Genomic DNA, 8,908 nt, shown 5'->3' with positions numbered 1-8,908 from the left:
GGCAATCCAGTCATGCTTTAATGAATGCATCTGAAGAGCACCTCTTCGGAGCTCCTCGCCTGCCGCGTGCCGACTGTTCTGAGCTGTGAATGTGGAGACAGCCCAGCTCCGTGTTTACCCCCAAATGCAATTATTACGCACTTGACTTCTTAACAAAAATCATTTGCTAACTTTGTGTTGTCATCTCTGTGGCTCAGCCCGGCACTCTGTCCACTAGTTGTCTTTAACAAACTTGTGCGGTACTTTGGATTTCTGTGGCTACTCACTGTTGACGCATCACTGTACGTCCCTTTCGATGGATGACTTCATGTACTTTGTCTTGCCGGCCTCATGTTGTGTTTAGTTTATACAGTGGGTAGTAATGATCCTCTAGAATGAATGAGTAAGTAACAACAACATCCTTATCGTTCGTCATCGTCTGTATCCCTAAGTGCAGATGAGATGCGACGGACACATTCTCCAGACCCTCAATGTCTCCACCTCGTCCACAACTCCTCCCTCCTTCTCCTCCTTCACCTACTGCCTTACTACGTCACCACCACACCTTACCTACTGCCTTACTACGTCACCACCACAACTGTAACCTACTGCCTTCTACTACGACCACCACAACTTATACCTACTGCCTTACGACGGCGTCACCACCACACCTTAACCTACTGCCTTACTACGTCACCACACCTAAACCTACTGCCTTACTACGTCACCACACCTACCTACTGCCTTACTACGTCACCACACCTAAACCTACTGCCTTACTACGTCGACTACAACCTTCACCTACTGCCTTACTACGTCACCACCACACCTTAACCTACTGGCCTTACTACGTCACCACCACAACTTAACCTACTGCCTTACTACGTCACCACCACACCTTAACCTACTGCCTTACTACGTCACCACACCTTCACCGACTGCTTACTACGTCACCACACCTAAACCTACTGCCTTACTACGTCACCACCACACCTTAACCTACTGCCTTACTACGTCACCACAACTTAACCTACTGCCTTACTACGTCACCACCACAACTTAACCTACTGCCTTACTACGTCACCACACCTAAACCTACTGCCTTACTACGTCACCACACCTTAACCTACTGCCTTACTTACGTCACCACCACAACTTAACTACTGCCTTACTACGTCACCACACCTAAACCTACTGCCTTACTACGTCACCACACCTTAACCTACTGCCTTACTACGTCACCACCACAACTTAACCTACTGCCTTACTACGTCACCACACCTAAACCTACTGCCTTACTACGTCACACACCTTCACCTACTGCCTTACTACGTCACCACCACACCTAACTACTGCCTTACTACGTCACCACCACACCTTAACCTACTGCCTTACTACGTCACCACACTAAACCTACTGCCTTACTACGTCACCACCACACCTTAACCTACTGCCTTACTACGTCACCACCACAACTTAACCTACTGCCTTACTACTACGTCACCACCACACCTTAACCTACTGCCTTACTACGTCACCACCACAACTTAACCTACTGCCTTACTACGTCACCACACCTAAACCTACTGCCTTACTACGTCACCACCACACCTTAACCTACTGCATTACTACGTCACCACACCTAAACCTACTGCCTTACTACGTCACCACACCTAAACCTACTGCCTTACTACGTCACCACACTAAACCTACTGCCTACTACGTCACCACCACAACTTAACCTACTGCCTTACTACGTCACCACACCTAAACCTACTGCCTTACTACGTCACCACCACACCTTAACCTACTGCCTTACTACGTCACCACCACACCTTAACCTACTGCCTTACTACGTCACCACACCTAACCTACTGCCTTATTACGTCACCACCACACCTTAACCTACTGCCTTACTACGTCACCACCACAACTTAACCTACTGCCTTACTACGTCACCACACCTAAACCTACTGCCTTACTACGTCACCACCCACACCTTAACCTACTGCCTTACTACGTCACCACCACACTTCACCTACTGCCTTACTTACGTCACCACCACAACTTAACCTACTGCCTTACTACGTCACCACCACACCTTAACCTACTGCCTTACTACGTCACCACCACACCTTAACCTACTGCCTTACTACGTCACCACACCTAAACCTACTGCCTTACTACGTCACCACACCTAAACCTACTGCCTTACTACGTCACCACACCTAAACCTACTGCCTTACTACGTCACCACACCTTAACCTACTGCCTTACTACGTCACCACCAGTCTTCATCACCACCATCACCTCTGGTCGGAGGTTTCCTGGTTTTTCAATCACGTCCAAAAACCAACCGACGGGAAGGGTCACATCACCACCACCATGTCCCCCCCACCACCACCATGTCCCCTCCACCACCATGTCCCCCCCACCACCACCATGTCCCCTCCACCACCACCATGTCCCCCCCACCACCACCATGTCCCCCCCACCACCACCATGTCCCCCCCACCATGTCCCACCACCACCACCATGTCCCCCCACCATGTCCCCCCCACCACCATGTCCCCTCCACCACCATGTCCCCCCCCACCACCACCATGTCCCCCCCACCACCACCATGTCCCCTCCACCACCATGTCCCCCCACCACCATGTCCCCCCACCACCACCATGTCCCCCCCACCACCACCACCACCATGTCCCCCCCACCACCACCACCACCATGTCCCCCCCACCACCACCACCACCATGTCCCCTCCACCACCATGTCCCCCCCACCACCACCATGTCCCCCCCACCACCACCACCATGTCCCCTCACCACCACCATGTCCCCCCCACCACCACCACCACCATGTCCCCTCCACACCACCATGTCCCCCCCACCACCACCACCACGTCCCCCCCACCACCACCACCATGTCCCCTCCACCACCACCACGTCCCGCCCACCACCATGTCCCCCCCACCACCACCATGTCCCCTCCACCACCATGTCCCCATCACCACCATGTCCCCCCCACCACCACCATGTCCCCTCCACCACCACCATGTCCCCCCCCCCCACCATGTCCCCCCACCACCATGTCCCCACCACCACCATGTCCCCACCACCACCACCATGTCCCCTCCACCACCACCATGTCCCCTCCACCACCACCATGTCCCCCCCCACCACCATGTCCCCCCCACCACCACCATGTCCCCCCCCCCCACCACCATGTCCCCACCACCACCACCATGTCCCCCCACCACCATGTCCCCTCCCACCACCATGTCCCCCCCCACCACCACCATGTCCCCCCCCCCCACCACCACTGTCCCCACCACCACCACCATGTCCCCCCACCACCATGTCCCTCCACCACCATGTCCCCATCACCCACCATGTCCCCTCCACCACCATGTCCCCCCCACCACCACCATGTCCCCCCCATCACCACCATGTCCCCCCCATCACCATGTCCCCCCCCCCCATCCCTTCTCTCTACCAGGGCTTTATCATTCTCTCCCCCCCCCCCCTCTACCCGGTCTCTCTCACCCCCCCCCCCCCCCCCCTCTACCCGGTCTCTCTCACCCCCCCCTCTACCCCGGTCTCTCTCACCCCCCCCTCTACCCCCGTCCTCTCTCACCCCCCCCCCCCCCCTCTACCCGGGTCTCTCCTCACCCCCCCTCTACCCCGGTCTCTCTCCCCCCCCCCCCCCCCCCCCCTCTACCCCCCCCCCCCCCTCTACCCCCGGTCTCCCCCCCCCCCCCTCTACCCCGGTCTCTCTCACCCCCCCCCTCTACCCCGGTCTCTCTCCCCCCCCCCCCCCCCCCCCCCCTCTACCCCGGTCTCTCTCACCCCCCCCTCTACCCCGGTCTCTCTCACCCCCCCCTCTACCCCGTCTCTCTCACCCCCCCCCCCCCCCCCCCCCCTCTACCCCCCGCCCCCCCCCCTCTCCCCCCCCCCCACTCTACCCCGGTCTCTCTCACCCCCCCCCCCCCCTACCCCGGTCTCACCCCCCCCCCCCCCTCTACCCCGGTCTCCCCCCCCCCCCCCTCTACCCCGGTCTCTCTCCCCCCCCCCCCCCCCCTACCCCGGTCCCCCCCCCCCCCCCCCCCACCTCTACCCGGTCTCTCTCTCCCCCCCCCCCCTCTACCCCGGTCTCTCTCTCCCCCCCCCCCCTCTACCCCGGTCTCTCTCACCCCCCCCCCCCCCCCCCACCTCTACCCGGTCTCTCTCACCCCCCCCCCCCCCCCCCCCCTCTACCCCGGTCTCTCTCACCCCCCCCCCCCCCCCCCCCTCTACCCCGGTCTCTCTCTCCCCCCCCCCCCCTCTACCCCGGTCTCTCTCACCCCCCCCCCCCTCTAACACGGTCTCTCCCCCCTTCCCTCACCAGAGTCGTTGTGTTTGACATTGTGAGGTTTGCTGGGGGTTCTGTCATCAGCATTCAGGACTCGTCCTCCTCCTCTCTGGTCTCCCCCCCCCCCCCCCCGACACCTGACTGGAGATAAAAAGCTAGAGGGGGGGGGGGGGGAGCGTTTATTCTAGAGTTAGTCTCGGCGTGACGGTGCCTTGCTCAGGGACACCTTAACGGGGTTTCTCCGGCGTTGGATGATCGTGAGGGGGTGGCGGGGTGGCGGGTTCGACCTTCACGTTCGGTTCAGAGGCGGCGGCGGAGTCCCAGGCCGGCTCACGTCTTCTGTCTTCTAAACAGCCAAGACGCTCTGCTAGACGCCCGCAGGCGGGGGAGAGAGAGGGAGGGAGGGAGGGAGGGAGAGAGAGAGACATGCCCTCTAAGCCGCGACGAGAGAGTCAAAAGGAGCCTTAAGAAGACGCTAGACGATGAAGGTCAGAGCCTGCAGGGACTCCAGCAGACGGGAGGATGAGGAAGGTGGGAACCTGCAGGAATCAGAGCAACGCGGGAAGCGGTGACGTCACCGCGAGCGTGACTTCACCGCCGGCGCATCGGTAGGTGGAGACGGAGGTAGCCCCAGCTGCTGCTAGCCGCAGGGCTGCTAGCAGCAGGGCTAAGTCTTCACGTCTGTTCTGCGGCTAAGAGACAGACAGACAGACAGACAGACAGACAGACAGACAGACAGACAGACAGACAGACAGACAGACAGACAGACAGACAGACAGACAGACAGACAGACAGACAGACAGACAGACAGACAGACAGACAGACAGACAGACAGACAGACAGACAGACAGACAGACAGACAGACAGACAGACAGACAGACAGACAGACAGACAGACAGACAGACAGACAGACAGACAGACAGACAGACAGACAGACAGACAGACAGACAGACAGACAGACAGACAGACAGACAGACAGACAGACAGACAGACAGACAGACAGACAGACAGACAGACAGACAGACAGACAGACAGACAGACAGACAGACAGACAGACAGACAGACAGACAGACAGACAGACAGACAGACAGACAGACAGACAGACAGACAGACAGACAGACAGACAGACAGACAGACAGACAGACAGACAGACAGACAGACAGACAGACAGACAGACAGACAGACAGACAGACAGACAGACAGACAGACAGACAGACAGACAGACAGACAGACAGACAGACAGACAGACAGACAGACAGACAGACAGACAGACAGACAGACAGACAGACAGACAGACAGACAGACAGACAGACAGACAGACAGACAGACAGACAGACAGACAGACAGACAGACAGACAGACAGACAGACAGACAGACAGACAGACAGACAGACAGACAGACAGACAGACAGACAGACAGACAGACAGACAGACAGACAGACAGACAGACAGACAGACAGACAGACAGACAGACAGACAGACAGACAGACAGACAGACAGACAGACAGACAGACAGACAGACAGACAGACAGACAGACAGACAGACAGACAGACAGACAGACAGACAGACAGACAGACAGACAGACAGACAGACAGACAGACAGACAGACAGACAGACAGACAGACAGACAGACAGACAGACAGACAGACAGACAGACAGACAGACAGACAGACAGACAGACAGACAGACAGACAGACAGACAGACAGACAGACAGACAGACAGACAGACAGAGAGAGAGAGAGAGAGAGAGAGAGAGAGAGAGAGAGAGAGAGAGAGAGAGAGAGAGAGATGCCTCTTGCTGTCTGTATCCGTGAGCCCCTAACTTTGTTAGTTATCCCCCCAGCTCTGGTCCGGCCGGAACGAGGATTGACAGCTGGCTGATTGGCCCAGCCAATCCCCCCCCCGCCCCCCAGCCCCTCCACCCGGTCACCACCTGAACCTGGACTGAATCCGGATTCTGGAGGGATGCAACCAATTACTGCTCAAGGGCACCGAGACAAAGTGAAGGGTGGGGGGGGGCACTCCTACAACCTCGGGGGGCTGCCCTGGCGGGGGGGGGGGGTGGGGGTGGGTTCTGCAGTAATTGGAGCGGCGGCAGACAGAGGGTCTTCTTCCTGAGCAGTGAACGAGTGGTTCTGTTCTGGGATCCACCCGGACCCCTACAGGAGCGTTGCCCGTCTGTCGGGATGCCCTATCCATCTATTGATACGACCATGGGCGGATATCGTACTCCTGTTTGGATTGGTGCCTGATGTTTTCATCTTTTTATGCGACAGTAGTATTCCATCCTTCACAAAAGTATTTGTATTGATGCAATTTAATTTACAAAAGGAACACAAATTGAAAATTCAAATTGTATTAAACCCACTCTTCTAGTAGCAATGTGCTGTGCTTTGTTCTGTGTGCAGTGTGTGTGTGTGTACGTGCACACATGCGTGTATATCGGCAAATGAGTGTGCACCCAAGTCCTGGAAATGTTGCCATGTGGCTGTGTGTGAGCCTGTACACGCAGACACACATGCCGCTACACACGCACACTCTCACACACACAGAGCAGACACCGAATTGTAAATTATGCCTTTCATCTTGTGACATCATCACACGTGGCTGTCATGATCGACCGAGACGAGAAAGACCCTCAAAGACTACACCGGAGAACAAAGCCAGGCTGAAGGGAGGGGTGTGTGTGTGTGTGTGTGTGTGTGTGTGTGTGTGTGTGTGTGCGTGTTTGTCTGTGTGTTTATGTGTCTGTGTGTGTGTGTGTGTGTGTGTCACAAACAAGAACATTTGCATGTGTTGGCAAACTTACCTAAAAAACAAAGAACGATGAATTCCAAACTATTGTTCTCACTTCACTTCCCATGAGCAAGGCATTTAACCCTGGGTGGTTGTGGAGCCGCCGCAGCCTGCTCAGGGGCGGAGGGTACGGGTGCCTGTTAGCTAACGGCTGCGTGGGTGCAGACTCTGCAGGAGTTCAGCTTGGAGTAGTTTGTGCCGGTAGACGTAGACTGCCTCACTCCTCAATACAGGCGGCTGTGGGCCAGCACCATTCATACCTGTCTGCCATTTAAAAAGGGTACAACTTAACACTTCTAGGAGTACAATACACTCTACTTTTATTTTAGTTGTTTCATATCTCATCTACCATGAGACTGGCCATACTTGGACTTGGTGCTACCGGCTAACCCAGCTCCAACCCGACCCATAAGCCCGACCATAACGGAGATGCCGGGGAAATGAAACTATCTTTGATGCCGATCACGTCACATACTTGTTATTGACTCGTGTGCGACATGATTAGCCAAACACAGGAAGCCATTTTATTTGTTCCCATTTTGACTGCCCCAGTAACAGTCCAACTCCTCCCGGTGGATCCTCCCCTCCCGGTGCAAACAAACAAAACACACAACCACCACCCGGGTGTGCGTCTCTCCGCCGCGGTGCCTCTGGTAGTGAATTAGAAACGTATTAGGAGGGACACGACTGTTAGCGGCGGGGCCGTTACGGGGGGCTGGCGGCGGCGGCGGAGACCGGGCTGGCGGGGATGATATTACCGCTGGCACGGTGGAAGTTAATGAAAGTTACACGCGTTAAAAGGGCAGGCGTCGCCCATCACCCTGCGTGCCAACACACCCTGGGCTGCTGCTGCTGCCTGGGACGGCTTCATTAAGCAGAGCCCAGCGCTGTCACTCCGGGAAACGGACGAGGCCAGCCAAGGAGCGGCCAAACAACAGCACAGTAATAACATTGACATTTACAATAGGCGTCGGGTATCATATCACATTGCTGCCTCCACACACTTAATTCCTTTTTAATTGCTTTTCCGTGTCGGTTCCGGAATAAGGTTGTCTCTCCTCATTTAGGAAAATAGAGGGATATGGACACGGCTATTGGGATGGGGGAGGGCTGTGTGTGTGTGTGTGTGTGTGTGTGTGTGTGTGTGTGTGTGTGTGTGTGTGTGTGTGTGTGTGTGTGTGTGTGTGTGTGTGTGTGTGTGTGCCAGCATATGTGTGCCCATATGTTTGGGGTGTGGAGGGCAGTGTCAGATGATAAAGTGGGTGTCGTGTGTTGCGAGCTAATTTTGCGCCTTCGGTTATTGACATGTTTGGTATCCGTTTCATATAAATACAAATAGGCCTACGTGTGCGTGTGTGTGTGTGTGCAAATCATTATTCAATTATTATTATTCAAAACTTTGCAGCGTAGCGACTGAAAACTACTTGATCCACACCTCATCGTTTGAGAACTAATTGTGGTCGCGCTTCGACGTGGAGCCGTTCGCGAAATTTGACGCCGTTCTGATAATGAAGCGGAAGTAGTCTGCATGAAGATTAATGACTTCAAATAATCCACATCAAATGTCATCATTAAATGCTGTCGTAATTGCCACACCTCGTGAAATAGATCGCAATCTGTCGCGTCAGCTGTTAAAAGTTTTTAGCCACACCGGAAGAGACCCTTCGACCGCATCGAGAAAACAAACCACTCCCCAAAAAAGACGTTAGCGAAAAAAGTGCTCATTTTTCCAAGATATAAAACTAGCTAGACGAGTTTTATCTAGTTTTAAAACTATCAGTT

The sequence above is a fragment of the Gadus macrocephalus genome, chromosome 4 (genome assembly GCF_031168955.1).
Source record: "Gadus macrocephalus chromosome 4, ASM3116895v1".
Lineage (NCBI taxonomy): Eukaryota > Metazoa > Chordata > Actinopteri > Gadiformes > Gadidae > Gadus > Gadus macrocephalus.
The sequence above is the reverse complement of the archived record's forward strand: the minus strand, read 5'-3'. Positions refer to the sequence as shown.